The sequence below is a fragment of the Bombus affinis genome, chromosome 1, assembly GCF_024516045.1.
Source record: "Bombus affinis isolate iyBomAffi1 chromosome 1, iyBomAffi1.2, whole genome shotgun sequence".
Taxonomy (NCBI): Eukaryota; Metazoa; Arthropoda; class Insecta; order Hymenoptera; family Apidae; genus Bombus; species Bombus affinis.
This window is the reverse complement of record NC_066344.1, coordinates 5,410,506-5,433,471: the sequence shown is the minus strand read 5'-3', so window position 1 is coordinate 5,433,471 and position 22,966 is coordinate 5,410,506. Positions and strand designations below refer to the sequence as shown.

The following is a 22,966-nucleotide window of genomic DNA, read 5'->3' as shown; positions in this document are numbered from 1 at the left end:
AGGCGAGTTCGAGAGTCTCATAGTATGGATAAGACCAATTAAGCTGAATACAGGTCAAAAAGTTTACGCCAGATTTACAGGAAAAATTTCTCTGTTTCCAACGTTATCTTAATATATAAAAGCGTAAAATAGCTTTATTTACCACACAATCCACTGTAAAACGAATCATTCTAATAACATTGATTTTAGAAACTATAATAAATTCATTGTCCATTTGTTATCCTATCTGATGCGTACTATCCGGTCCGCGAATCTTAAATTCTTTTCTCTAACATCACTTTGATCTTGAAAGAAGTATATTTTTGCTCGCATAAACTAGCCTTAAATCTTCCTTACTTCTTGATCCTACTTCAATGGAATTTGTATTCGTAGTTACGATTAGTCTTCTCAAAATATTTTGTTTCGCCCTATATATATATGTCACTTTCGTGTTATATACTTCGTTTCTCGCCTATATTAATCGTGCTTGTAGTACAACTATCTTAAACGAACTTGAAGTATCGTGTCAATAGATACAATATGATGCTTGATTGTACTTAACTTTTATTCGCGATCATCTTCATTGTTCTATATAGCTACGACAGCGAGAAACGTTTTCGAAGCGTATAAACTGTTCCTCCAGCGTCAATACAGAGGTAAATTATTCTCTGTTTCGTCATGTTCCTTGTTCTGTAATTCTGCTAGGTACGAATCAATCTCGAGTTTGTTTAACGTTATTTGCATCAGTTTGTTTCACAGACTGTTACGAAATGCTATGCACCTTTTCATTGTTTCTTTGCAGCGGTATATAATAACTATAGATATATGTAAGAATTTTCTTAAGAGTTTGAAAAGTCACTATTATCTTAAAATCTTTATATAATTTCAATTTTATATTGTAATTTTACATAATTTTACATATGGGAGAATTAAATTATTGCAGCATAATAATACAATTATTTCCTTTCGTATGTTAGTTAATTTTTAGGTACAATAAAAATTATGTGTGAAGTATACGAACTTACAGATCATTACATCTAAATATATTATACGTTGAAAAAACTTTATGTTTTAGTATAATTAATATACGTATTTTTTAATTCTAGTAACAATAAAATTACAATTTATTATATATAATTTTCAATGTTTGACAAAAACAGGTAAGCAAAAAAAAAAAAAAAATGAAACAATGTCTAAAACCTAATGTCTTGTGTCTTTTCATAGAACGAAATAAATGGCTTATTGTTCTATATAAGAGATCGTTAGTTTGTAATCCGAAATTGAGACGTATTACGTGCTCAGTGATTTACGAAGTTTCAAGGTGCGACGCGGAAATTGTTTGATTCACTTTCGACCGGTTCTGTCGCGTTTAAATAAAGCGTGTTGCACAGTAGTTTGTGACGGTGATACGTTGCTCTGGAAGAAATGCAAAATTACTCTTGTATGGTTAATCCTCTGTGCTTTCCGCCGTTAAATGTCGCGTCCAGAATTTCAGAATCCTTTATATACGCTGTCTACCTATGGAACGTGTCTTACAATAGATGGCTTTTCTTTCCATAATGCGGAAATGTTGTTTTTTGGATATTTGTGCTTTTTGCAATGTTAAATACTCTCATTTTCACACTCATTAAAATGAAGTTATTCCTACAACAAGTACAACTTCTTGTATTTCTTTAATTGTAAGGACACTCTCGTACTATTTAGAAACTTTGCGATAAGAATTCCAACAATTTATAACATTCCCGAAACAAATCAATTGTATTTTAATCATCAAGGTTTAATTAAAATGTAAGGTGTTTTATAATTCTAAAATTACCAAGTATGATACGAGATATAATAAATGGTATTTTATTATTCACTACTACTAAATATCGATACAATGATTAAAGATAATAATTGCTGTCACTAAATTTTCTAAAATTATTGCGTATATTTTTCTAAAATATCTGCTCGTTCTTGCAAAAAGTAATTTTCGCGTGGCCGTGTAGTTTGTCAGATGAAAAAATGAACGCCAGTTCCAGAATTAGCTCATGTCTTCGACTGAATTCATCGCAACAAAAGCCCTCGCGTTGAATCGTTGAGCGTCGACGCTATGCGATCCGCGCTCATTTCCGGGCATGCCGGATGATGAATAGGTTCACTTTCTGGCCATAAAGGCGATTTTACGGTGGTACGATATCGATGATCTTCATTCCGTAAGTTTGGTTTAATCTTTAATTACATTATCGAGACAAAACCATAGGGCTTGTTGTGCGGCGAAAACAGACCAAAGATAACGATTTATTTAATATATTTACGGTATACTTAAACGCATTCACAGCGGAGAAGTCCATTCAATCATCCATATTAATCATACACAAATGGAAACTTATTTCTTATAAATTTGCATTCATTCTTTCATGATATATTTTTGCAATTTTCTGAATATTAGTTTCTAAATTTACGATTATGATATTTTGGTTAATATCGATTAACCCTTAATGATCGATGATTCTGTAATTATATATGATATTATACGACTAAACGCTCATAATGCTAGAAACGTTCATAAATTAAAAATAAGAAATTTATTGATACTCCGCAAATTTCAAATCTCAAAACTATATCGAAATAAGGTCAAGCAGAATCGTAAATGAATAACGATTAGCTTTTAAAGAATATAGATAAATGTTGATATTTTTTATTTGTGTGATGCTATAATATTTATTATTCAAAATTGTAGCTGCGGTAAATAAAAGTGCGAACTGAACTTTTCAATGAAACCTGCAAACTATTTCAAAAATAAGTGTTTTGTATGTTTGGATAGAAAGTAGAAAAATCTTCTCTGACAGAATTTATGTAAAAATACCAAATATGCATGAGCATACTGCAAAGTATTATTTTTGTGACATCGAGTTGAGATATGCTATTCCCATTTATATTTATCCCTTGTCTCAGAAAAATGAATATTTAAATTTTCTGAACTATACACTCCTTTGGAAAGCAATCAGATGTTTCCAGTCACGTTTAACGTTTGACGAGAATGAATTAAAATAGAGAGATCACGAGATTGAGAGATCGGTTGGTCAAAGCTGACGTCCGTATGTCTGCTTTGAGAAATGTAAAACCCCAGTTAATTCAGCCTTCTCGAGTGATCCTTGACCTAAAAAAATTATGTTTCGCGTTTGAATGAAGCAAGCAATTTCCTTTCGTATACGCACCATTCTTTCATTTTTCTATGACCGATTTTATTTCCTGCGTATTCTCATTATAGAGTTGCTAACTTGAACTACGTATCTCTCTCGTTATACTCACAGTTTATTTCTAGATAGCTTTTTATTCCATAGAGAATTTATCTTAGAATTTATTCAAGCTAAACACTCATCGTTATCTGATATTGAAATTTTTAAAAAATATGAAGTAACTGGATCTCTTATAAGGTTAACGTTTCTGTACGTAAAATCGCCAAAAAATTACGATGAAATAATATAAAATATATATTATTCTTTTCTTCGTATAATTGAGTGTATTTAATTATTATTTGAAAAATAATTTTCATTATATTTCTCAATTTAATATCTGATTAAATGGAATATAAAATAAAACGAACCAAGGAAATGAATGTAGAGCACTTAAAATAATTGCCATCTTTCAAAATTGAATATTCTATTATTATTTTAGTACGCATCATATATCGGTTGTTTTATTTGAAATAGAACGTGTTAATCAATTATTTTTAGAAAGCCCTTCTTTTTCATGGAAAAATTTTGTTAGGTTCGAAAATTCGTGGAAATCAAAGCCATCATTACCTAGTATTCACTACGTGTTTCGACGTGTACTGCGTGGACTTCAAGATGCTCGATTTCAAACTCACGCTCATCTGTCGTTAATAGAAATGTAATCGATTCTGAAGGACCACGACTATTGCTGCCAATCCAAAATGTTATTCGCATGACCCACATTTAGTTTCTCCACGCGAAACGAATTTTCATACGGATAAAATAACGTGAATTGCGCAAACACGCATGATCACAGGCGAGTTAGCTGTCCATTAAAAACTGTCGATGTCTAATATGTGTTCCATCATTCATAGTGACTTTCGTTGATGAATTAAAAAAACATGGAAACACGAAAGTGATATCTATTAAATTATTTAAAAATACAAAATACGAAAAAATATTTTGTAATCGCAGTATCTGTTGGTATAATTCAGTTAGTACGTAGAATTCTAAAAAGATTCTGGAAGATTTGCAAAGGAATGTGCAGATAAAAAATGGATATTCAAAGATTTAAATATACGTATGTAACGCTAAAACCTTCAGACTTAAAAGAAGGTTTTGTAAATAGAATCTTCATAGGACGACGGTAGCGCTGTGGTTAGCGTAGTTGGTTGCTAACCTTTACAGACCCAGGTTCGAATCCCGGCACTCATAGTCAAATTTTTCACCATTCCTAGATGTGAACAAGGAGCGGTCCCGAATGGTAGAAAGAAAATCCCCCAACCAAGATTTACGTACAAATCTGGCAATTTTAACTTACAAAATAAGATTTAGGATAAGGCAGACGTGAGGGAAGAAGGAGGTAAATATTGTGGGTGCTTACCCGAAGGAGTAGTTAGGTGATAATGAATACTTTGTCACCACTAACCCGAGTGAGTTACAATGCAATAAATGGGAGATGGATCCCGGAATATGATTACGTTATATTAGTTATAATTAATATTAGTAATTAGATTTAAGGAATAAATGGGGTTAGGTTAATAACGAAAACGTCCGTTACCTGAAAGTTATCGACGGACGACTGGTACCTGGAATAAAAAACGCCTATCTTATATATACACACATCCATCCGTTGAGACCGCGAACAGTCAAACTACCTCTTGCGTTGAGGGGATCGTCGTGCCAAGGGTGGTGCCAAGGAAGGAGCCGGACAGGGTGTTTGGGTAGTTTAGTGGCCTACTACGTGCGCTATTCAAGCGTTGTCCATATTTTGCACAGTTTCTACATATATCTCTGAATTTTTATAACACAATAAAAAAAAGAATTCCTTCATTTTTCTGTAAATGTTTCATTTATGTTCATATATTTTGATATCTATGGTAAAAATAGCAAAAGCTATTGTATGCTTAATGTTAATTGTACAGACTAAAAGATTTATTAACAAATATTTTAATAGACTCGTATGAATATATTTTTTAATGAATATGTATAATTATCTTTACAAATTATATATTATTCTGAATCTATCAAAAAAGTCAAATTATTAATGAAAAAGAAATAATTAATCATGAAAGTCATAAAAATTAGTAATCGACATATTGCTGGACCACATGGCTCATTGGGATTTCCTATCTTTCCTAGTCCGTCAGCACTTTCACTTTTCCCTCACCGTAGTTCATCGGGTTTTTTTCCCAATGATTTTTCCGCGATACTACAAGATTAGTAATAGAAATATTTTATACCTATTTTCGATTGAAATGTTTTTCAAATACTTTTAAGATTGTTCAATTACAAATATATATATTCATCTCATTATTACGTTTCGTAAGTTATGTTTTATTTCTCAAAAAGTAACCGTTTTCTTGTTAGGTTTACACGATGGGTTTATCGATCCACTGGTTCCAGTGTATCTTAGGTTTTAGTGGTTTCCCAGGCCTGCTGCCCTTTTTTACAGACACGTTGCTCAGCATCCACAAAAAAGTTAGAAAGTCAGAGTTTAGTCGAGCAAGTTGGAGTAAACTTGTGCTAAAAAAAGCATATCGCTCTTCTTGCCCGGGGAACGTATCTATAGATTCAAATTTTACTATCTCAAAAGTTGAAGATGAGAAATTAAATTGGCCGAGTCGAAACGAATTATCTTTCATAGTACTTATATTAAAAGAATTTTATAAATCTAATATTTCTTACAAACGTGTATGTAGTATTTTATGCTCTTTAGATAATAACATTTTTTATGAGTTTTTGGAAAACTTTCCTAAAAGTTACAAAGAAAGAAATATATTTACAAATGTAGTACGAAAACATAATCGTGAAAAATAAGGAAGAGTGATAAATTACTGATAAATAAGTAACAGAGAATCGTCTTTTTCTTTTACTTATTGTATGTATGCCTTGTAAATGTCCGCGTTGCTTGTGAAGTGATTTAATACGAACCTCCCAGAAATTTTTTTATTTAAAAATTCTCTATTACGATAAAGGTAGTTCTTCATAACGATAGTTTTTCACCACTATATATATCACGTCAGTGTCATTAGCAATATTAAGTAAATATAATTATCTGTATATGTAATATTTATCTATCTATTCTAAATTTATTTAAAATGTATATGATACATTGAAATAGGGATTGAAAATTAAATCTGTTATGACTTTAACTACAATAAAATATATATTACTGTACATAGGTGCATTCTATATAACAAAAGATGTATCGATGATTGAAATTTACCATTACTAAATTTCGTATCTAAGAAGGGAATTCTAAAAATACTAAATTTGCTGTTTCTCACATAATACACAAAGGAATATGATGTAAAAATTTACAAATCATAAATGATTTTTGCAACCTAAGCTTCAAGGTGCCATATATCATGTCGTCGATTAATACCTTAATTTACAATATTATAAAGTACAAATATTTTTATCCTCGTTGCAAAATCAAATTGAGTATCCTTTAACTTTCTAACGCTAGAAAAACACTGACGAATTACGCATGATATCTCTTAATGGCTCGATAAATTTTCCAATCGGCTACGTACATATATATCTAGTGGTGACGAGAGAGCATATTTAATTCTGAAACGCGCGACAACTGACCATTGTCGTGACGCAATTCGGATACGGATAAATGGAAAGCAATAGGAGCCTATATCTGATTTTTCGGTTGAACAAAGTTCGTCACTCACTCCTCGATGTTGTTATGGACACATGGAAATCTCTACTATCATCTAAACTAGGACAATGGAAATATTTTACACGAGCAATTTTTGAAAATAACAAAAACAGTTTAATAATACCGTGATAACTCCGACTTTCCACATTTCCAATCTGCATTGTTTCCATTGTTTTCGGTTTTCCGCTTGTTCACGAGTATAAAGCGTGTACAGTTTCCGCTTAACTATCCGATACATGTTTCAAAATGTTCAACATTTCGCCCTCTCTCCCTTTTTTTTAAAGAAAGGGAAACGGTCTTTAGCTTTACCTGTCGTTTCTCTTTCTTTTTGCTTAAATGTTATTTTTTAATCTTTGTTCTTAATATTTCGTTTTTTGAAATTCTTTGTCAGTATTATTGTTGTAATTTCGCGACTAGCCCACGTGGCGAGCATAGTTATGTAAATATTCAAGTAAAGTTCTTTCCAATACTTCTTCAAATTCTCTCCATACCTTAACAGTCATATATTTTTGGAACATAGACTGCTAGCCATATTGACGATGAGATTTGCTAACATTTGTTACAAATTGGATGCTTTTCACTGTGTCTACCTTCTAGTTGTTTTATTATAAATCTGTTATTTCACTCGCATCATGTGTGTTATAATGGAAAATACTAAAAAAAAGAAATTTTCCAATATGCGTATCGAGTAAGTGTTCTAATATTTACAGAGCAGTGAACAAAAGAAGGTTTAAATATAAGTGATACAAAAAATATCATAATTTTATAAAGTGAAATTGTATTTGACAAGAGCTGTCCGGTAGTCTACATATTGTTCCAAAAAACAGATTGGGATCTGTTAAACGTTTAGGTGCTTTTTAATTACGATTTTTAATTGTTTTTATCTGCATTTAATAAGATATAGGAATTACAATGACAATAGTCATTTCTGAACCATAAGTGGTCTTATTTGTTCGGTTTATTCGGTTAAAAGGAAAGGAATTTGTATACTGAAGTTGTTGAAGCTTCCTTCGTAAGGAGTTGATCAAATGATAAAGCTTTTAGAGGAAGCTCCAATAACTTTGCTTTTCATTAAGAGCTTTTAGAGGTTCTTATATAGAGCATTTATATTTGATGAAGAAATTAACAAATGTTATATTTTCCCCACGGTGAATTTTTCCTCGTCAATTCATGTCAAACGAATTATCGATAATTCGATAAACTAAGGATTTAATATTTTCTTCCCTTTTATCTGCAAGACTGCAATTTGTGTCGATACTCTCCACGCTCGAGCCGTTATTCGCGCATATCTCGTTGAATTTTAAAGTTTGATACGTAGTACGAGAGGATAGAATTCTCCGGTAGGATTTTTCAATCGAGCGAATCACGCCTCAGTATCATTTCTCACTTTCTTTTCCAGTTAGAAGAATATATTTCTTTTTTATCTCAGATTCACGATATATTACGTAGCTACGTGTGTACGCGTATATGCGAAAGATCGAATCTTCATTGCGTTGAATACACGTACTTTCGTTACAAGATAAATAAAAAATGCGCGTACAGAATTATCGTATTTTGCAAAATAATATTTTTCTTATTGTATTCTCGAGGAGTTCGCTCAATCAATTCAAAACTGTTCTTTAATTTGATATTTTTATTCAATCGTAAAAATAAATGACTAATGGTTTATTTGACAGTTCGAATCCGGATTAAAGCATGAATTCTACCCATAATTTTGTACTAAATATAAATCTACATTTCCTAATAGAAAACGTTTCTCTATTTGTTAATTAATTTTTTATCAGCCGATATCGTTTATATAGAAAACTGTAAATAATTAAAAACGAATATTAGACAATGGAGTTTGAATTTAATAAGACGCAGTAAACTTCGTATAAAGAATATAAATTTCCCAAAGGATTATTAAAGCCGCTGAAATAAATCTTTACTTTATTAAATATCATTTTAGTACGGAAACGATAAACAAATGTTCCATCTAAATGTTTCGTTATTTAGTTAACTAAATTTTTGCCAATTGGAACAGGTGGCTACCTTGCGCGTCGCCTACGATAGAAAACAGCACCATAGACTTTCAACACCTAATATGACAATTTTTATTCTTTTATATTTATTATTTATTTTTTATAGTCTTCTTACTCTGGATTAGGACGAACTTCTATTTGATTTACACTTATGGTCTATTTTACTAATCACCAAGTTTAACGTCCATCGTATTTAACGTGATTTTTATTACATTAGGCAACAATAAATCAAAAGAATTTTTTGATGTTCTAAAACATTCTATAGGATCGTCTAATTCTAATTCTGTGAGAAGGCTACTTGTAGCTCTAAACGAATTATTTCTGTTTTAATAATTTTCGAACCTATACACGCTTTCTTATGTTTAGGTCTTTTTCTATTTCTTCTGCAATTCTTTCTATTGAAATCAAAGCAAGACTTCTGACAGTACCGTATAGCATCGCACAACAATATGTCGTCTGTCGATCTTTCGTGGTTACGATAGCTCAATTATACTTTGCGAACACGGATAGCTAAGCACTTACATGAATAGCTAGGTGCCAATCTACTAAAATATTAGACGTGTCTGAACGAGTGTATTCAGACAGGTCGACAAGGTTCATTAAGCGGCGAGTTGATCGACTCGATCAACTTTAGTCGAGCTGTAACAAGCTTTAGAATCGCTCAGTGTAATTACTGACGCTAATATCATTAACGATAATCTCTAATTATGTAAATTATGAATTATTATTATACTGTAGCCGAAGATATGGAATCTAATGTTGACGCGTACGAAACAGCTAGTACAAAGAACACTAGTTTACACGAGCTAAATATTCCCAATCACCGATTCACACACGCCAGTTAGCAAAATTAAAGTTCAATTTGAGTGCTTTCCAGTGAAATAACGAAATTTTAATTCAATGAAGCATTTTAATTAAATATTATTTTCACGAATCACGTATTAATGGATTTTAATATTTTCAACAAAATATTACAGCTTTCAAATGTTACTAATTAAGTGCCAAAAAAATGTTTAAGGCACTTTTAATTTGAATACCGCAACTTTGAATGTCAGAGATAATAAATCATGTTTTTTCCATACTGAATATTTACAAAACATAATATTATCATGTGTAATATGTAATATAATATTTTCCCTGAATCATATACTTGTAATTCTATGTTTCTACAAGCTGATCCAGGTTCACGCTAGAGTTGAATGATAATAACTGTTCCATGTTGTATGTTGAAATCAAAATACTAACTAGGTTTGCATAGATTAAGTATTAGCAATCATTCGAGTGAATTGGGTTAGCTAGCTTTATGCGAATTAAAAATATTATAGCGATCAGAATTATAGTGATCTTTATTTATTATATAGATTTATTTACTGTGATTGAAACAGACGACTATGAGTCTAATTAATTTTAATTTTATTTCCTAACAGGAAATATTTTTATATCATTATATATTCTTGTAAGAAGGAATACCTTTTAAGAATATCTTTTAAAGGAGAAGATCTTTTTCTTAGAAAAAATGGAAATGAGAAGAGCTCATAAGAAGTAGCTTTAAAAAAAAAGAAGAAAAGAAAAGGGAAACAAACGATGTACGCCCTAAGCTTCTAGCGAAACTCTCTTTCCAAGTAATTGTTTGTTTTCATAGTTCACGTTTCTTTGCCTGACAAAATGAACATAGAAATGGATTAAAAACGAATAACCTTATTACCTTTTGCCGGGGCCAATAAATCGATACAATGCCACATTTCTTGCACAAGATGCAGAAATAACTCGGAATTAACTGAAGAAAGAAGGAGGAAGAGTAATAAACGAGGGTTGAAAAAGCAGTAATACTTTAAGTCCTATGAAAGAGAGCTGAGTAAGCAAATAAGACGTCTGTTATTAAGAAACATTAATGATTACGCCTACGGAGACGATGAAACGCGAAGAAAAGTGGAGAACTACAGATAATAAAAGTGTCAAAAGACTGGGAGCAAATTCTGCAATTAGCGTTTGATAAATTGGCTTATCATCGTGCCTTTCATGAACAACAAATTGGTTATATCTATCAAAGCACTATTAATTTAAAAAATAGGATCGAGTTACTTAAAGCGTGTTCGTTAAACATGGAAACATGAAAAGCGTGAAACACGTTTATTCGTTTAACGTTCTATTCTTAACTCAGCTTAGCTCAACAGATGTTATTAATTCGTATCTTCACTGATATACAATTTTATTAATTCCCATTTTTATCGATATAAAACAAGCGATTTCAAGAGTTCGTTTTTAGGTATCTCTATGTAAATTTCGCGTTTTCTTTGTTTTTATTACGAATTACTAATTTTTGCACTATATTTTATCATTACAGCGAACATTATTAATATTTTATAGATGTCATTACATCTAAATACAATATATGTATATTTGTGGTATTGGCACCTTATACAACGATACATTATTTTAATATTACAACGGTAAAATTTATGAAACAATATAAGGTACAATTTTCCCTACAAACATAGCTAAAAATTAAAAACTAAAAGCTAAAAACAATTGAGAAGTGAATAAAAATGTGTTATAAAGTAACGTATTAAGATAAATACTCGTCGTTAATACGTATTAGCGTCAGAACTTATGAATCATCAATTTATTTATGCCATAAAAAGACAAAAGATTGTGCCTGTATGGCAGTATGAGAAATGCAGAACTAAAGTAAATTATATACTTGCTCCCTCGATTTAGAAATAACTGTAAACTCTTTCAATAATTTCATGATAGTTTTCCTTATATCTATCAGGGCTTTCTTATTCTTTTGAATAAATTTCAGTATTTCTACTATTTACGTATCTGATATTTAGAGTTTCATTTATGAATACCGGCAAGTTTAACATTCTGTTCAATGTGTGAGAAGCAACAAATTCTCCAACCTGGAAGGCGCTCGAACTATACGAGCATCAAACGATCAATCGAGTCAGTGAACCAGATATACCGAATGCAACTTACATGTTTGGAGCTTTGGTTTTGGAATTGCTGTATCAATGACTCACTATGTGGACCGTGATATCAAACTCAATCGTTATCTCAAAACATCGACAGTTATCTTGTAGTTTCGTTGAGAACACAGATAAAATATAGAGTGCAGATAGAACGTTATTCATTTGCAATGTCTATTGTATTCTTATAATGAATATTCGGATTATTTTATCATTGTAAACAACTTTTATTAGAAACAGATTTTCGACAACGATTGACCACAGTTGATGTTAGAACTTCGATCAACGATATCCTTTTACTTTTGTTTAATTATCTTTATTGATAATATCAATTTTTGTTGCGAAATTATTTATTCATTTACTTGTTCATTTTTAATCGGTTACTCAATTATATTCACAACGTCGACATTTCAAGATATGATAAATGAACGATTATGGAAGCATTGTGTCAATGTCAAATGACATTCAATTGTTATAAAAGCCAATAAAATTTTATTAGCCAGAGTTTATGTCATTGATTGCCGTTAAATATCATTTTTAAGATCGTTCATAGTATAATGGATAAAAGATAAAGGATAATAAATCAAATAAAAAGGAAACAAAAGAGGGAAAGAGCTATTGTTGCCGTATCCAGCAATCTTCAATTGGCATATAAAATTCAGGAGAGCTTAATGTTTCTCTGTAATAAAAATTTGATCAGAAATTTTATTGTCAATAACTCACTCTTCCATTGAAAGAAGTTCTTTTTATCATCACCAAGGTTTCATCTCCTCTCCTTGCTGACGAAATCCATTTGCCATTTTATGTAACTTCGTCTGCTTTTAACATCGATACTTTGGCGTACCTCGATAAATTGCCATAGCAGCTGACATTTGACACAAATAGAAAAAAAGGAGAGAAGTAAAATAAAGCTGAACGATCCGTCTAAAGTTCTCCTTTCAGGAATCACCAAAATCTATTTTCAAATGCTTTTGCATTTTTTAGAAACATTTACAGAAATAAAAGTAATTATGTACATTGTGATTCAAATATACACAATACATTTACACATTATTTATACATTATATAAACGATCAAGCGAAGTTTCATTTTTTGAATGTTCGATAATAAGAGCAAAACTATATATTTAATTTCATAACTTATTAAAAGAACAGTTTTGGTATTTACTATTATTTGGAATTTTATAATTCGTATCTTACTACAAAATTTTAAAAAATCCCTGGAAATACGTGCATAATCGAAATCCCACCATAGAGTTTCCTCAAACAAAAATCCTAACTCTGTATCTTGAGTATGGAAGTTGTATCTCTTTCATCTGATAATTATCCAAGCAGTTTCATTAAAACCATCACATTTTGCCATACAGTTTATCTACCAGTTTTTCTTTTACCCGCTACTGGAAATTAAAGTTTACCGCATTGTAGGTATGTTCATAATTCTCATCTTAGTAAAACTCTCCTTTCTCATAATTCTAAAAACCTCTTTCTCAAAATACCTAATCATAATCGTTACGTTCTTGCCTGCTGCCACTATATTTGTAATTCATATCATAATAGAAAATTTCTACAATTTTTTCCTTCCGAAAATGTATATACATGATCGAGAAGCGATCCAAATTTTACCATAGAATTTCTCCACGCGCAAAATCTACCAATCCCTGTGCTATCATGAAAATTACATCTTTCCCATCTGGTGACTATCCAGGGAATATCGACCACCATTGAACACCAGCCAAGTTAAGAGCTCCACGTGCTGTCAACATTCGTAATACCGAGTAGAGTGGTTTCTATCCGCATTGGCTGTCGTTTAACGGTTAACGCATAGAAAGGAAGAAAAAACGGGCAGAAATGAGCGGAGGAGAGGAAAAAAAAGAAAAATAGAAAGAGATGAGATGAAAGTATATTTTATAAACGATCGGTTGCGGCCAATGATTCATCGAAACACCCCTGGGAGCCGATGTTTCGCATGAGAATTAAGGTCATTGCAGGGGGACTCGACCGTTAATTTCATCTTCTTCTCTGGCAAGCGACGAAGCATCGCGGCGCCTAGCATCCCACACAAGCTCACGCACTGATGCACGTGCACATGTGTGACCCGGTTGCGCGTGCTGCACTATCCCGAGCCATGTACTTTGCGTTTGCGTTCCGCAAAAGGGGATGGAGGATGGTTTATTGATCGCTCGAGGAAGAAACGATTCTGCGTCTCGCGTCTCGCGATCATCGCGAAACCCATCGGTTGCTATCCGTCCACCTTGTTCGAACCAGTCTTTCTTTTCATATTTTTCTACGTGTGGCGAGTTATCGTAATCTTCCCGTTGCTGATGTGAATGATGTTACAAAGCTTATGGACAACCAGATAAAAACGAAGATTTAACGGAAGATCTCTCGTTTAAGATTCCTCCCTTAGAAAGGGCTATAGCAACCTGACAGTTTTAAAAAATTGAACTGTTCTTTTTCAGTCTTTTTATCCTAGTTATTGTTCACAGATCTATACAATCCAAAGTGGACGTTGTATTTCGATAGAAATAAGCTGTTAAAAATATAGATCGTTTCTAAATATTTGCTCGTCAATTATTTTCGTATCATTATTCATCCAATATGTATTGAAAAAAGGAAGATATCTGAAGAGATACGAACGTGAAGAAGAAGCGAGGCAGGATTAAAAATATTAGATGTAAACAGATACAAACGATTTGTTATCCTTCAAACTCCCATTTCCTTTCCGTTTCTACGACCATAAAAAGTCTTGAAAAATCCCACGTTATATCTTTGATAACTGATTCTAGTTTAGAAATCAAACAGAATTTTTTATTTCCTATGTCCTCAAACGATCGCTATCTATCGATATACTATCGGAACAGGTTTCAGATACAACAGATATAACTTCGTTATTTCGTCGAATGTTTCTTTGAAAAGATTGGGAAAAGAAGGCGATAAGATTACAATGAAAGATCTGAACTTTTCGTTTGATGCTTACCTACGAAAACTTAAAACTTGAAAATAATAAAATTTATATTCCCGAACATTATCTACTTTTCAGATGTCTCAGGGTAGTTCGTCTCTTTAGGAAATCACGTACCCCGTATTTTCTGGGGGGATGGAAGAGAAATATACCTAGTTAAGAAGAGATTTTATTACACCGAGGACATAACTACGTTGTTAGACATTATCCCTGTAACACTTGGAAGAAAAGGCGGAGAAAATATTTCGGTCGTTTCGTATCCGATATCGTAGATTTCATTCGAATTAATTGAGACGAATAGAGTTGCTCAAGGAAGAAGTAAATGTTCAGCGAGTTAAATGTAGGTTAGTTCTAGATTAGAGCTGACTGGACGGAGTTTGGAAGACGGGAACTCGAATTTGCGCAGAAGTTACTTGTTGCGACTCGCGTTGCGGCTGATGTATGTACGTCTACTCGCATTTTCTGCTCTCACTGTTATGCTGAATGTTCCGTTATGAAGAATTTCTGCTTATTTGATCTATTGTTAGGAACCGTCTGGTATGTATTAAAGTTTCACAATAATTCGAATAGCCTTAACATTGTCGGGACGTATGTTTTCTTTCAACGATGAACGCCATAATACTCAAGTTTGAAGTATGTGTTAATTATAATTGTTTAAATAAGATACATTATTCTATTTATAATGGGACCTTATGCATTAATAGTGATGTTAGAAAAATTATAACGATTCAGTCATTTTCATAAAAGTTATCTTGGGATATATTATATCTCTCGTATCATTATTACTCACATAAGAGTAATTGTTAAAACATTTTTCCAAAATCTCAGTTTATCTTAATTTGTTTCTTGAAACACTGTTGCTATATTTTTCATTCAGAAAACAGTATATACATGAAAGAAACAATATTTTTTTTAATCTCATAAGTTGGGACGAACCTGAAAATGTACGTGAGTTGCAAGGTATTTATTGCGAACATGCATTTCGCAAAGTATTTGAACAGTCGATTATTAATTACGTTAGTCAGGTATAATATTTAGTGCAATCATCTTTAGCACTAATTGTGTACATATCTCAGATCGTTATTTGTACTGCATACTAATTTTTTACTCGGTATAACTACTATATAAATCTTCAGAATGGTTTCAAATTTTACCAATGTAATCAGGGTAGTCATATTGTATAGTCATATAACACACATAAAATTATGTTTTCTATGTTCAGAGTTCAAATATATTCGTAACTAGATACTTAAGATCGCTTGTTAGTTCAAGGGATATTTATGTTTGTCGAGGTATATATTACACCATAACGTTCAAATAATTTTATTTTCAACTTCTAAATATTCACAAATATATACCTTTTTCATTTCCTTACGTAATACGTATAATTTCAAGAAATTAAAATTACTTGCTCAATTATCAATTTACGAGACAAATGTTTGTATCCTTTTTCTGCAAGACTTAATACATCGTTTCACAACAAATGTAAAACTTCCTGCGAGAAAAAAAGGGGAGATATTGCTATTGTGAAGTCATCTTAAGGATGAACGAGACGTCTTAACATCGTCAAACGTCCTTTCACATTCGAAGACTTTCAATTCAACTCTGGTACACAAGTACGCGTACAAACATCTTAAATCGTACTTGAGAAAATGTACAATTTCTCCGCGTTACTTGTTAGGACTCTTAAACGATAATTGGATCGACATGAAAACTCCAATTTTTCAACAATCGCTAATAGGAGAAGCACGCTCGAGACAAGCAAGATGAAACGCAGTTTCGAGACAATTTATGCGCGGTGCTGATCTACATGCTTTAATAATCGGAAACTGTTGAATATTTTATTCGACTAAAGAGATAAAGTGTCTCGAACGGGGACGCGCATCGAACAAATCGTATTTTTCGATCGTTTAATTATGTAGAACGGAGTATTTTTAAATTTATTCAATTGGAAACTCTGGAAAATTTATATGGCCGCGGATCGTTGCAAAAATAAATTGCTTTTGAACAGGACTTTTCACAGATCGTTACGAAAAAGTGGTCAGAAAACGAAGCTTAGTCTGCAATTAGTGGAATTAGAAAATAAATTGGGTTGGTACTTTAAATCACAACGCTTTCGATCCGATTACTATCGCGCCTTTGTAAAATAGTATAGTATTTTTATTTTAAATTTTTATTTTATATTTTTATTTACGACGATAGAACAGAAAATTATAATTATTTAACTAAAACTATTTCTTAATAAATTAATGTATTGCAACTACAAGTATATCGATACAATTAATCAACTGGTAACGACTAACGACAACTCATAACTCATGTTAACCAACAACAACAACCATCTTTTCAGAGTCCCTTTTAACGGTTTCCATACTTCGGAAATATGATCACGTTCGCCTTCCGACGTACCTGATTTTCCAAAAGAGTCACTTTTACCACAATACTTTCATGTTTTACCTGTACTTTTTACAGGTGCATCGAGTTTCACACGATTATTTTACGATACTATGATAGAAAATTCGAAAAAAGGCGCTAAGAGCATAGCTATTAAGTGAAACTGAAAAATAAAGAAAGAAAAGTATGACTGGAAAATTTGTATAACGAGGAACTACTTTTACTCAGTTCATAAAAGAAATAACTTAAGTAATTAAAAGTAAATTTTACGATCGGTTCGCGGAAGAGAGTATCGAAGAGATTCATCGTAATTTTATACGAAGATAATTAACTGCTAAATAAATTTATATGGCTACAATCCAAGGCGAAAGTAAATTGAACATGATTCGTCATAGACCAAGAAAGAGTGTCTGCGAAATGGCTTTCTATCCAATTATTATTACCTTTAAAAAATAGTAAATTTAAATAATAACGATGACGAAAGTGTTTGTAGTTAATAATTAAGAAAACAAAAGAAAAAAGGAGAATAAAAAGTCTTTATAGCAAAGGCAGTGATCTTCTTGTCAATTTATAAAAGACGCCTAAGAGATTAGAAGGAAACTTTATAATCACTTCGCAAAAGAGAACGTCAAAGATTCGACGTGATAATCCATGCAGATTGTCAACTCGGTTACAACTTTGTTCCAACAGTTAAGTATATGATTTTAATAATTTGAAATTACCGGTTAGACATGAATCTTAATAACTTATTTCCATAACGTTTATAGTTCTTGGAAGAACAATATCAAAGTAGTTAGAAGTACCTCGTTTTTCCATTAAGCCACAGATTAGTCAAAGTCGAAAGATCGATAATGCTATTGAACAGCCTCTACAAAGTGTTTAAATATGACGTTATCAGGATTAGTACAATATGTCCAATGTTACAGATATAATGTATTTTTAAGATATTGTTTGATTGAAAAAGCAGAAATCATGCATATTAACAATAATTTGTTTATATCTTGTTCAATCTTGTATTTTTCTAACGTTAGAAAAGTGTAATTAGATCGAAAGAGATGAAAAGAAGAACACATTAATCGTATTAATAGGTAGCGATGTAATGTTGTCTTTTATACTTCATAGTAGAGCCGAGCACTTCTAATAAACGGATTATATACAAATATCGAGTATGATGGCTTATTTGATGTTTTAATCGAACGACGAGTCGATAAAAGAGCAGAGTATCGCAAAATGCAAATAACGCAATAATTAAACATTGAGAGACACATTCGAAACTTTTGGTCTGAATTTCGGTGTAATTACTGCACAGTCCTTGTTTGTATCGTTTCTGTGTATCAAAAATATAACTTGTGTATTTCAACGAAAATTTCAAATATATTCCGTATTTTACGTGGAGTTTAATTAAAGTACATTTGCACTTGTAAGTACATATTTGTTAGTGTAATTACGGTTTCTTTCTATATTCTGCAGGATTAAAAACGTAAAAAGTATAATGGAATTTTAATATTATTTAAATAACCTTATTATAGTATTTATCTTAAATTTTATCAATTTTCAGATTTCGTTCAACGATTGCCATTACAGTTCCGAATTTTATATTTCTTCATTCAAGGATATCAGCGATGGATCATCTTTTTGTGTTACGTATTTTTTTGCGAGAAAATATTAAACGTTATGATTTCTCAAGTTTAATTCGAATATAATTCGTGCATCGAATTTGTAATCAGTCTTAATATTTTGGAAATTTGTATTTTATAGAGAGTATGAAAAATGTCGTTCGATACTAACAAATTAATTTCATAGGGAACGTTGTACCAGAGATTTAAAAAAATTATTCCATTCTTTATTAACTGTATGTACTTAGGCTTTTCCGAAATTTTCTCTTATCTGTGTAACACTACACATAAATATTCGGGTAGCACAGCGCATGAGAGATTATGGCTCTACATATTTGTTTATAATAATGCAATATATCGTCTATGTATATATATTTTATATAAATTACTATGAATTTTACACATATGAAGATCACAGGAAAAAGCATTTTAATGTCATTTTATCGCTAAACAATAGTATTTTGATGACACAGTTGACAATCGCCTGCAAAACATTTATCAATTCCACGAAAAGCGTGACGACTCTATTATTGCAATCGTATGAGATTCTATCAGACAAATAAAATACCATGAAATCCGCATTCAACTCGCGCGTGAACTTGACAGCCTTGGGTATCGCTCACCGCGATACCGATCGGCTCAATTCGATCGGAGAGAACGGGTTATCATTGTTTACGACGGGTAACAGAGGCACGAAGATAAAAATCTTATCCGCGAGTCTCGTGCGGGGTGAGTCTCTTCGGGCTTTCCCTATTGGAGCTCGACCTACATTTTGGTTACAGCGCTGGTAAATATAAACCTGACCGCAAGCCGGAGTATATTTCCTCGCTCGCGATTCGCGATAAAGAAAGTTTTCAGCAAAACAATCGGCCGAAACGCCGGGTGTATTCGAAGAACCGGAAGCGATGTATATGCGTTTTCGCTAGAAACACGGCTCGACAATGCTCCATTGTCGAATTTCTGTCACGGGAAATTGAATCTGGCTCGTTCGAACCTGGGAAATTAAACATTCACAAGGGAAACCCGAAAACTTTGAATTATGCATGGAATTTCCAGCGCACGCTACCGTCGAGTTAATTTTCACGTGAAAATCTTTGGCAAGATTCGCTGGCGCATCTTTTGTTGCTTTGGAAATAGAGAACTCTCGATGAAAGTTTGTTAGGAAACACGAGAACGAGATATAGCATGAGAGTTTGTTTTCATCTCTCGCTACTCGTTGGAGAACGTTTGGATGCTATTTTTTCAGTAGATTGATTATTGGAGGCGATTTAATGGAGTATTTTTAGTTTATTGATTCTTCCATGGTATTAAATAAAAGTGACTGGTGTTTACGCGTAGAAGACTGGAGAGGAAATTCGTGTTAATAAATGGAACGGAAGTATACTTTGTTTGTTAAGCAACTATAAAAAGAGCTTCTCTTAAATTCATGTTATATTACGTAACATCCTTTTTACCAGTTATGCGTTATCCATCTTTTTTAACATGCAATATTGGGATTTTTTATACGTATATTATTTTTAATGTTCAATCTTTAATATTAAGTGTTCGACCATTCGCGGAGAGACGCGTTCACGGTAGATCGCGTCAACGAGAGTCGTAAATTCTCGTTACGATTCGACGCCGCGAATTGGTCGATCTTCTATTTCGATTATGGTAATAAAGGTGGTTGACTAATTATAATACTGACTTAATAGTACAGACGTATTCTCAGAGACGCGTAAATAGTAAGTTACAACTGATGACTCAATGAACGAAAACCAGTCAAGACATTGATCAACGGATGAAAAACCAGTCGAGAGATGTTGACTGATCTAAGCATAAGTTCAGTAACGATGCCGTGATAAAGGAAAACTATTGCTGGGGTGCAACCACAAGTCGCTAGCGGATGGAAATGATCTCTGAACGATCTTTCCATATTTACCTGATTGAATAATAACCATGAGGACCGTCTCGACTTAAAGATCTTTTGTAACAGTTAAGAGCCTTAACAGTAAAATAAAAGTGCTTAGTTATATGGCAGTTCCTTAGGATTATTGCAGTTTGGCTAATTATATTAGCACGGCTAGTGGCCGTCTTGATCGAGGTCGCGACGGTTAATTACAAATACTTGTACTAGTACGCTCTTTTCCTATCACTGTTATCTATCTCGAACGAAACAAACGATACAATTTCTCTGAATTAAACGAGGTTCCTCGCATGGATCAACGCGAACAAAGTATTACAATAAAAATCTCGTTCTTTATTAACGTCTTAATCTCGCATTTTGTTGTCATTGGGAAGAGATAGAGCAATCTTTTTCAAAAAATGGAAAGTCACGAAGTTTCGTTAGGATTCGAGAGGATAAATATATCCAGATTAGAAAGGAGCTTAGATTCTGAATAGAATTAATGAGATTATACGAATCAATATTGGGATAAAATATGAATATGCAATTTTCGTCGCTGATCCGTTAACAACCACATCGAAGAAAGTAGGTTGAATAATTTCAAGAAAGAAGAGGAGAACCAATTCGTCGATCCCGTTCACGATCTAACTTGTAAATCACGAAACAGAAAGGTTATATTTAACGGAAGAAATAAATTACTCTAGAATAGTAAACCACCTGATATTCGTTCGGCATAACGTCGAGTATAAAGATGGATCGTATTCGAGAATTGTATCATGCCAACACGCGATGTTTTAAGCCTTGATTTTCGGTTGAATCTATGAACGTTCTCTGAGAACATTATCATGGTTTTCATTAACAGAAATATCCATGTGAATTCTCGTACATAGGAAAAATGAACTTAAGTTCCACCTAAGGTAACTTGCTGCATATTCTCTGCTGCGATTTTAATTTTACTTGAAATTCTTTTCGAGATGTTCAAAATATTGGTTTTAATTAACTTGTTCAAATATAGATAATACGTATAAAGACGACAGATAAAGGATATATCTATGTCTCTGTTGATTTTGGATTTGAATGTCATCTTGTGACCAAGAAAGAATATTTTAGCATAAAATAGCTAAAAGTGGAAAAATTAGGATCAATTAGTTGTCGAATTTTTGTAGGAGAAATTTTTGTAAAAGATCTAATTGTTAAGAGAAGCAGTAGTTTAACGTCTTTGAACCTTTTAGTGCTCTGATCAATAATAATATTTTTAAAGCTATAAAGGGACTGGAAAAATATATGTTTTAGCCTGAAATAAAACAAAAGGACAATTTTGATAACGTAGAATTAATTAACAACGTACTGAACTTTAAAACTGATCTCATGAAAAATATAGAAAGTTTCGTTGTAGTCTTCATGCGTAATTTCGCGTAATAGAAAAATACACGATGTGTACACGATGAAAACAGCGCTCAATTCAAAGTCTTAGCTCACTTACAAATGGCCAGCCAAACATACAATGGAAATCTAAAAATTTCTTTCTTTTTTAGTAACTTGTACTTTATAATTTGTCTAGCTGGACATTTGATAAATTGTTCTATCTTGATTACTAAATCATATTTCTTCAGTGAGATCAATGGGGTGGTTTCTTTTCAATCCTTTCTACGAGAGTTTTGCTGTTTTCAGAGACAAGATGTGTTGCTGTTCTTTCTTGTCCATTTCCTCTTTGATCGTTGGTATTATTAAGTCTTTACGTATATTCTATTTAAAAAAGTGAAAAATACGCTGTCTTAATAAATCCAAAAAATCTTTCAAACGATGCATTGACAAATAGTAGTAGACTTGGATAGGTAGTTTTATGGATAATTAAAAGCAAAGTGAACAGATTTTATGTGATATTTTCCGGGGAATATTTAGAAATTTTTAATGTATCGAAAATAACGAGAGACAAACTCGTCGTTTTACGTTATAAAAATAAAGACGTTGAATTTTATAAAAACTACACTCTCAACATCGTTGCTCGATAACAAAAGGAAGAAGAAGAATAGCGGGAGAAAAATCACTCATATGGGAAAAGATTATTTTGGTGCCGTTAGCAACTATTTTACAAGGGCACCGGAAATATAGAGAGATTTCTAGAAAGATATGTCGCAGCGACGTGCAATTTACAAGAATCTTGCCTTACGTACGCCCCGGGAATACCAAGAGTAGAGGAGCTTTGTCGAAGGTCCATTAAAGGAGCCACAGCAGCATCGTCATGGGGCTTCCCGCGAAGAAACTAGGGCA

The 22,966-nt window shown here is 32.4% G+C and overlaps 1 protein-coding gene across 1 annotated transcript in view; it reads left to right on the top strand.

The window, feature by feature from the left end:
• The window catches only part of LOC126915404 (uncharacterized), a 129,811-nt gene that overhangs the window by 21,324 nt on the left and 85,521 nt on the right, over positions 1-22,966 (top strand). The gene's annotated exons all lie outside the window — the stretch shown is intronic.